Here is a 10,262-nt window from a genome sequence, read left to right as displayed (position 1 = left end):
CTGGAGTTCATTCCATCCTCTGCTCAGCTTGCTGATGTGTTCACCAAAGGTCTCTCCAATCCTCTGTTCTCATCCTTGCTTCATCAGATTACGCATCTTCTCTTTTCTCCAATCCGAAGTCATTCTGTAGTTCAACTTGAGGGGAGTGTAAGAGACTAAGGACTAAATAATAAGATCATGAGAGTTGAGGATGATGTAATAATAAACAGAGAGATTTTCTTCTGGTAAGTTAGTTGTTAGGTTGTTATGACAGCTGGATAGTTAGTGGGAGTTAGTTAGTTGTTTCTCTAACGAGTTATCTCTTCCCTCTCTGTTTTGTATAAATACTGAAATAAGATCGCATTTTATACTTTATCTCTCTGAACCTATCTCCCTCTCTCTCTCTCTCTCTCTCTAAACCCTATATTGAAAGATTTCAGGTTCGTCCATGATTACATACTAAATGTAATTTAAAATCGACAATAATCTTAACACAAAATAAAGATCATAACAAAAAATGTTAATTAATTATAATGATAACGAATTATAATTATAATATATGAATATATTGGTTTTTATACACCGATCATCATTGCCTATGTACTAACTATTTTTTAAAAGGAAAAAATAAATAAATGAAATGTTTTGAACCCAAAAAGAAAAAAAAGTTAAATATGTCATTTTCAACAAAAATAAATAAATTAAATGTATCATCAACTTAGCTTTATCATTTTACTACAAGGGTTCTCCCTTCAACCTCCTTTTGATGTACATTAGGTGGAACTTAGGTGTCTTAAGATGATCTTTAAAATCAGACATATATAGTTTTTAAAGTTCAAACCAGACCGTTATAATTTTTGTTCTACTCATGAATTTTGATGTACTTTCTTATCTATTTTGAAAAAAAAAGACTAGAAGTCTACCATATCTTATGTTTCTAATATTTCTGTATTTTTTTTGTTGCAAATAAATCTTTTTACTCTAGATAGTAAAAGTAGGTGGAACATATAAATCATTTGCACTCTAAACCATATCTTTATATGTTTATAAGTCGATTACAAACAAGCTCCCACATTGGTCCATACAATTATGAATTACCTTATGTGTTTGTTAAAACATGTGGCAATGAAGTAACGGCTAATGGACCTTTCTATCTCTATCAGATGTCACACACCATCTATTTTCTTTGCATTGACACACCATCTATTTTGTCCCATGTATAATTTGACTTTTGGGTGTCGGTGGGAGCATTTTTCATTTCCAATACAACCTCACGTTTCCCCCTTAAATGAGAAGGCTGAAGGCTCTAATGCAAAACTACTATTCACTTAATGTTTTATTAGTTGAAAACTTCAATTCAAATTCTACTCAAAAGACAACCAATACAACACTTCAAAAATTTTAAATTTATTGAGTAGATAATTGAGATCTTAAGAAATCTCAACTATTGACATTTTAGAATCAAACGCTACTGTATAATATAGGCCGCGGCTTTGGGGCATAACAAAAAATCTCTGGGGAATAAAGTTTTAGGAACATATTTATCTTTTAGTCACAAAAATTGACTTGATTGCTTTAGGCACCTGATCTTCATATGTCTCATTCTTTCTCTCTCCTGCTGCCCACAAGAGATCCTCCATGGATTTGAGAGAAAAGAAGGATGAAGTTCTTAAGCAATAAGAGCAAGAACAACTTCTTGGGTTTTTAACTGATATCCTAACATGGAAGTTCTTTATATTTTTTCAACCTACTAACTCTTCAATCTCTGGTGGAATTCTTGGGGGATCAAACCATGAAATTTTCTCACTTATCTGCAAAGCCACTTAAATCTGATGGATCACTTTGTATGATGGAAGCTTTTAATAGATCACAAGCTAGTCCTCTTCAACAATGGCTTCCCTTTAACAATTATAGTTTGAAATCAACACTATTGGTTTAAAGCTTTCCAGTAAAACCCTTCTTATCTTGCTTCCCACCATGGCCGATATCCATCTCGCTTCCCTAAATCCGAAGGTTTCAGATTTGAGAAGACATTGTACTATAGGGTTTCAAGGTTTTTCAATTGATGCTTAATTGATCGATCTGAGAAGCTATAAGATATCTGGACGGCTTCATCGATTCGCCACACCTTGGAAGCACCATTAATTTAGTTTCGGGTATCATTAATTCATAAAAAGATTTTGTTATTCACTTTTTTCAAAATTAGGGTTTTGGTCATATTCTTTTGTTTCATCGATTTCTGAAGAAAAAACATTTTCGTGTTGATATTGGAGGAGGTATATGAGTGAGAGCAGCAGGAGTTAGCGGAAGAGAGGAAGAGAGAGAAATACATGAAGAGAAGAAGATTAAGGGTCAGGGAACAAAAAAAATCATTTTTTGGACCTAAAATAAAGAAGCTCCTTCAGTCAAATTTTGTTGACCGAAGTCTTTATTCTCCGGAGACTTTTCTTTATGCCCCAAAACCGCGGCCATAATATAAAGACCCAAACTGAAATTTGGGTTTGAGATTTAAAAAAGATAATCTTGGGCGGCACTTTGATTATAAAATTTTAACTGCTTATTCTAGGTGGCTACATTGTTTTAGTACTTCACATGAGACAATCCTTGTTCAATTTGTTTCAAGGGAAAACAGTTGTTTAGGTCAACAAATTATGCATAAAACAATGTATAATTATAAATATTATGGATAATTATAAATCAGGTCATTTTCTATTAATAAAAAGTTGTCAAAATATTATGTGTAATGGTAGTATAAGTTTAAAATAATATGGATAATTATAAATCAGGTCATTTTTTAATACCTAAAATACCCTTATATATTAAAAGTCATATTTTCTCAAAAAAGAGTCAGAACTCTTTTTAGGGTTTTTTCTTGTTCTTCTCGATGCTTTTTCTTCTCCTTCCTTCCTTCTTCTTGTGAGTTTGTGATAGCTATCATCATCTTCGACAGTTCTTCACCATCATCTTCTTCGTGCAAACTGATGCATCAACAGTGATGATGAAGCAAACTTGTTCAGATCTCTCGATATTTTGGTCTTATGCGCAAACTGATTCAGGTCTACCGATGAAGCAAACTTAGCTAGAGATCTAGCTTTCCAGCTCGAGCCTGGATGAACAGAACTACAAAATATGGCAATTGAAAGATTAGGTGGTAAACTTGTAGTTGACAATGGGAAATATATGATATTTTCTGCAACAAAGAGGATAGAAAAGAAAGGGTGATTACGTTGGGATCAAGTCCCTGATCTAAAGTTATTACGTGAAAATGGCATTAACGGTGGCATTAAGGGTGACCATTATATGGACCAAGACAGTGTGTGTTAGATATCTATGATCCATTATATGGACCAAGACAGTGTGTGTTAGATATCTATGATCCAAACAAGGGGTTGGTGGAAATCCAGTCCATACCTACTGTTATCAATAAGATGAAGAGACCTAGCTAATATAATCTTTGAAGGCATGGGATGTGTGATGGATGGAATTTAAGAGATCCCTTTTATGAACATGCCCAGAAACTGTTTGATGAATTGTCTCATAAAGATCCTCTTTCTTGGACTGCTTACTTTGTACAAATGGACGATCTGGTTAAATAATTGAATTGAATCAACCAGCTTAACACTCGATAAATATATTTTTCCATGGTAGTTAATGTTAAAACATCCATAATGATTGTAAATTGTTTTGTGGTCCGCTCCAAGAAGCGAGAGTGCTAACATTGGCAAAATGACTCATTAGTGTTACAACCACAAGAGCTATTATGATTGAAATTAGCAAGACTAAGCTAATCTTGTTTGCTACCATGACTAGATTATGTGTAAAGGATATGGAGGTTCTATACGTTTAGGCATTGAAAGCAAAAACCTTTAGATTATGATGATTTTTTATCTTCATCTTTGGTCTTGTATTTATACATTGGGAAAGTATGCAAGTGTTATGTGGTTTTGTTTTTGATAAATTATTTTATACGACAAATGATGAAATCGGTTCCAAACTCAAGATTTCACAGACACATACTCTTAATTTATATTCTCGATTTGCAAATCGAGTTTGCAAGATATGCAACTCAAGACTATATTCTGCAAAGCTTGCAAATCATGTTTGCAATCTATATTTTACAAACCCAGTTTGCAATCTACATTTTGCTGTTATTGCAAACTGTGTTTGCAATTTTATCATTATGCAAACACATGTTTGCAGAACAGATTGTTGCAAACACATGTTTGAAGAACTTGTTTGCAAAACAGATTGTTGCAAACACATGTTTGCAGAAAAACGTAAGGGAAAAAACGTTGTTTTTTCTGGATTTTTTGTTTTTTGAAAAAAAATAATATTGAAAGTGGATCTTGTTAGGAAGCTAATGAAAAATCATTTCTAAATATATAATTTTTATAGAAATCCGACATCTCAAACAAAAGTTATACTGATTTAAAGTTTATAGAAAAATAAAAGAATTTAGTTACACAAAATGACAAAAATGGGTATTTTAGTCTTTGTATACTTTTTGACCTGTATAATAATTTTCAAATGTTTTGTACTTTTTTACTCATTTTCAATATTATTTTGATCTTTTTAGTTATTGCTCCTTGTTTCAAAACTCTTAGAGAGTAGTGGTGATCACGAGTTTGGCATGAACTACTTTTCTTCTCTGGGATTTCCTAAACGCGGAGCAGTCTTTCTTCCTATAATCCGCCCGACCACAACCAATGAATGCCCCCCACTATACGATGTTGTTTTACAAGGTGATTTTCAAATTTGTTCATGGTTAAATTCAATCATGGAAAACTTTCACATTTAAGGTGTTGAGATATCACATATTTCCTTCCCATGTTTCTTGAAGATCCCGATGCCATCACTTTTCAAATACTATCATAATTTACTTTTGTACATAATGAGTAAAGAAAATGACAATTTAACGCCTCACGAGAATTCATCTCACAAATTTTGCAAGGGACCACCTGTAAGCAAAAGTAACTTATGTCATTATGTATAACATCCCCAAATATAGTATCTAGAAGAACATCTCCAACCAAAAATCGACAAAAACAAATTATACCCGACTAATTGAACCACATTTAACCTCTCTCATGTTTTGACCAGAAAGAACTTACTGACTTAGTTGAAATTTCCACACACTTAAAAAATTTACAAGAAACCTTTGCTTTTTATAGAGAGATACATTTCTCACTGTTCAAGATCCAAAGGTTATTAGGCTACAAATTTCCAAAGCTCCTAGATTCATTAAGCACCATTGATTATGGAAATGACATGCTCAGTCTAGGATCAAAGGACATGCTCACGGTAGGATTAGACGAAAGGTATTTTTGTTACAGTGACACGCGTGTTTTGCATGTGAATTGTTTATCAGGTATTTGACGGAAAACAAGGCACAGAAAATTAATGTCAGAACAATTTATTTTGACATTGACCCCCACTTTTATATCGATATTAGGACTACACCTCCATTTTTTATAATTTTTTATTTACACCCCACGTGGACGGAAAAAGTTAACTTCTAGTTAAATGTCACTTGTACGAATCACACATGTGAATCAGGATAAAAATGTCCTTATGTATGATTTTGACATTGCCCCCTCCCCCTCCCCCCCCCCCCCCCCCCCACTTTTATATCGATATTAGGACTAAAGCTCCGATTTTTTAAAATTTTTATTTGTACCCCACGTAGACGGAAAGCGTTAACTTCTAGGTAAATGTCAGCCATGGAAATCACACATGTGAAGCAGAACAAAAATGCCCTTATTTACATTTTGATTTCTATCTCAATACCTTCTTTTTTTCTTCCATTAATCAACTTCATCAACCACAGACAATTATTCCCTTCATTGACTGCCACCACCATCATCGTCTTCATCTTTTCCGACCTACGCAACCATCATCACAATCTTAATCTTTACAAACTGCTGAAACTAATTTTCTTGATAATGAATCTTATAATCTTCATCATCTCCAAGTCCATCATTATCAGCAGTACCTAGACAGTGATTTTACGAAATTTTGTGAAAAGAGGAATAAAAAACTTATACATTCTAAAATGGAGCCGTCTCATTTCAAAAAGACATACCGAAGTATCAACAACTTATACATCCCAAAATGGAGTCATCTCTTTTCAAAAACATGGACCAGAATAAGCTTGTCTTGGAATCATGGGGATCTTCGGCTATTGCCACCACCACCATTATCATCGTCTTCTTAATCAATTCTCAAATTTGATTTCTTTTATAAGCTGACCTCTGACTCAATTATCTCTATTAAACCAAAGAAGGCATACAACTTTGATCACTAACTTAAGCCCCTAAGATTGATGATGCTTGTGATGGTGGCTTATGAAGATAAAGATTGTGCTGGTGGTTGTGTAGGGTGGTGGGAGTCGATGAAAGAGAATGGTTGTCTGTGATTGATGAAGTTGATTAATAGATTAGAGAAGAAGAAGGTATTGAGAAAGAAATTAAAATGTAAATGAGCGTATTTTTGTCTTGATTCACATGTATGATTCGCACAACTGAAATTAAACTAGAAACTAATGTTTTCAGTCCACGTGGAGTATAAATCAAAAGTTTTTAAAAACGGGATGGTAGTCCTAATATCGATATAAAAGTGGGGCAATGTCAAAGTCATATATAAGGGCATTTTTGTCTTGATTCACATGTGTGATTCGCACAACTGACATTTAACAGAAATTAACGTTTTCCGTTCAGGTGGGGGTGTAAATCAAAATTTTTTAAAAACGGAGGTGTAGTCTTAATATCGATATATAAGTGGGGGTCAATATCAAAATTTCCATATGAGTTATAATCTTATGATTAGTGAATATTTAACACCAAACTATCACACTAGAAAACGTTATTTTGAGACTTTGACTCCGTAACAGTTTTAACTTTTAAATTGTTGTAGTGCAAAAAGAAAACGAAATAAGTGTGTCCATTTTTGGCATTTTATCATTCATTTGCACAAAAATTGAGAGGTCTGAATAATACTTCATTTTATTTATGGGTCCCAATAAAACGTGATTTTGCTGCCTATGTTGATTATCTTGTAAATGGGCAGTAGAACCCACATTGTCAGTTGTGTTTTTTTTGGATACAATACTACCCTTCCATTATTTCTCTTATGCCCAAGAAGTTGAGTTTGGTTCCACTGGGTTCGAGCCAAATTTCTTTTATGGTGACACAAGGTTGTATACCAAAATGACAAAAAAATAATATCTCAACTAAGTCAGGGTCAGAAATTGACAAAGATATGAGTTGAATATTGAGCTGGACATAAAATAATACATCATATCAAGAGTTCAATTTTCTTTTTCAATTGAAGTTACGTTTTTTCAATTTTAATTGATTACCTGTGAGTAGTAATAGTATCGTGTAAGAACAAAATAATTTTAATAATTTATATGTTTATAAAACTAATTTTTTTACCACCGGGGAACTTAGTATTTACGGAACTTAGTGGTATCTTGTCACATGCACCACCAGAACCAATTTTTACTATCTATACACATGTTACTCCCACATCACTTTCTTTCCTGATTTTCGACGCAGCGGTCAAGCTAGACCGAAAAGAATTATTTAATCATCGTCACTCATCATTGCGCAGTGTGATAGAGAGATGTTTCGGGGTATTAAAGGCGCGATTTCTAATTCTTAAATCAATGTAGTCATATCAGTACACAACACAAGTATTAATAATTGTGGCTTGCATGGCGATACACAACTTCATACGCCAAGAGATGGCTACAGATTGGTTACTACAAGAATATAACAGTGAAACAGTTGAATATGGTGATAATAACGTGTTGAACAACATGAAGAAGAACACGAAGAATCACAATCATGAATCATTTAATCAACAACATCAAGTTCAAATGGATTTCGTTCGCGATTCAATTGCAAATGATATTGCTATCGGAAACTGGGCATCGACTAATTAAGTTTCTAAATTCTATTCTATATATACTTTATTTTAATGTTTCATTTGAATATTTAGGTATTTTTATCGATTAGATTATATAATAATGTGTTACATTTGATAATTAGATAAAGTTATCTTTAAGGAATGTTAAACATGTATATACATAAAGGCAGTTATAGCTTATTTTTACCAAACTCGCGCAAGTAATTTTTATTAGTCGAAAAGCGTTTTTTCAGTTGGTTGCCAAACAACCGCATTTAGGTTTTTTAAGCATTTAAGATTAAGTGCTATTTAAAAAAGCTGCTAACGAAAATTTTCGCTTGTCCAAATGAGGCCTAACTTACTGAACGGCCAACACCGCTTCATTCTCCCAAACTGAAAAAAGAAAACTTAAGTTGCATTTAAACTTACCAGTCCGGTTGTTGACTTGTTGTGATCATATATCGATGGCAATGAGAAAATCCTCTAAAGATTAAATAAACGTTGGTTGAGTGCTCTCCCTTCTTTCTCGACCAGATTGAATAAAGAAAAAGCTTAATAGTAACGGTTATATGTACGCACCAATAGAGTTGTAGTGGTAGTTACGCATTACCACTGAGGCACCAATAAGTTTCTAGTTTCCACCGACGGTATTGTAGCCCCTACCAGTAAGGTGCTACTGAATACAGTAGCATTGTATCAGGAAGAATAAATTTATTTGAAATTGTAAGGGGGAGAGAGAGAGATGAGCGAAATGTTGGTTGTGGTCGGAAGTGGTCCGGTGGTGGGCGAAGAGACAGAAGAATAAGTAGTGGTGGTGGTCTGATTTTTTTTCTAGGGTCGCGGACAATTGCAGTCTGTCGGTGACCATTGTGTGCATGAAGAGAAAAAGTGTTAGTGAGAGTTTAGGGTGGAAAAAAAAAATCATATTTACGATTGAAGTATTTCTGTAACCCGAAAAAAATACTTTTGTTTCTTTGAAGCAGCCTTGTTAAAATGTAGGCTTATGGCTTTCCAATGTGGATGTAGGTCATGAATCTCTTACTGAACCTATTATAATGTCACTATCTTCCGTTTGTCTATCCGAATATCAAAATTTATCAAGGTATCAAGAGCATGTTATTTTTTCGACAAAAAAAAGAGCATGTTATTTAATCTTGATTCGCTTTTGCAACTTTCCAAGGTTTTGTTTAGTCCTTGTGATCAAATAATCAATCATTTGTTTATCGATTCTAGTTATCATGTTTTTTTTGTAAACAACGAATCTTGGAACGGGGTTGAAAAAAAATATTAATTATCAAAAATTGGTTTTTAGTTATTAATTTCTCTGTTATTATTATCATCCATCACATTGTATTCTTCACCTAGAGCTGGTGGGGTATGCGGACCGAGCACCCACACACAGGAGCGGACCTCACCTTGGGCCATGGGCCGGTGCCTGCCCCGCAAAGCTAAAGGTGGGAACCCCTCCCCTTTAAAGAAAACAAAGTTTAAATTGTTAGCCAACAATGCCACATATATATGCCATCCAATTAACTCAATTCTTAAGCCTAACATGTGAGTAACCTACTACGAAAAAAAGAGTAACCTATGTTTTTTTTTGTTGAAAAAAGAGTAACCTATGTGAGATCAATATAAACCCTCTGTCTTCCAAGTTTTTTTTAGGAGTTATTTTGTTTTTAGCTCCCCACTTTGTGACTAACTTCTTTTTTAATTTTTTATTTCGTAAATTCAAAATTTACCCCGTTTAATTTTGAGTTTATTCTCAAATAAATTCATCTTTGTTAGAATTAACATGGGGTCAAAATAAAAATATATCTCAAAATTTTTAAAAGCACCACCTCATCCCTCTCTTCCATTTCATCACCTCCACATCTCTCTTGCTACCTCATCGCTCTCACCACCTCATCATCTTCTCTGGCGAAGGTCGTCGCTCGACCAAAATTTCCAGCGACCTTCCAACTAATTTTTTTTTATGTTTTTTTAATCTTTTTTTTTTTTCTCTCTCTCCCTTCCCTGGAACAACTAGACTGAGATCTGGCAAACTACCAGATCCCGGTCTGGTTGTTCCGGCGAAGGCGAGCCCCTTCACCAGAGCTATTTCGACAAAGAATAGAGAAATGGAGAAAGAGAAAAGAGAAAGAAGAAGAAGAGAAGAAGAAAAAGGAAGATGTAGAAGAAGGAGGAAGAAGGGATTAGAAGAATTTTATTTCTTTTTATTGTTTGAAGGTCGTCGGAAATTTTTTCGGTCGGCGACCTTCATCAGAGAAGATGATGAGGTTGCGAGAGAAATGAAGTAGAAGTGATGAAATAGAGGAGAGAGAGAGAGATGAGGTGGTGCTTTTAAAAATTTTGAGATATATTTTCATTTTGGCTCC

The 10,262-nt window shown here is 34.0% G+C and overlaps 1 long non-coding RNA gene across 1 annotated transcript; it reads left to right on the top strand.

The window, feature by feature from the left end:
- Positions 1-2,823: 2,823 nt before the first annotated feature.
- Positions 2,824-3,993, top strand: LOC147556581 (uncharacterized). Its single transcript, XR_015235007.1, has 2 exons — positions 2,824-3,294; positions 3,336-3,993. It is a non-coding gene; the product is annotated as an uncharacterized LOC147556581 (long non-coding RNA).
- Positions 3,994-10,262: the final 6,269 nt, after the last annotated feature.

This window comes from Eschscholzia californica, unplaced genomic scaffold (genome assembly GCF_041429995.1).
Source record: "Eschscholzia californica isolate CP2 unplaced genomic scaffold, dmEscCali1.0.p SCAF_2, whole genome shotgun sequence".
NCBI lineage: Eukaryota > Viridiplantae > Streptophyta > Magnoliopsida > Ranunculales > Papaveraceae > Eschscholzia > Eschscholzia californica.
This window is presented reverse-complemented; position numbering and strand designations above follow the sequence as displayed.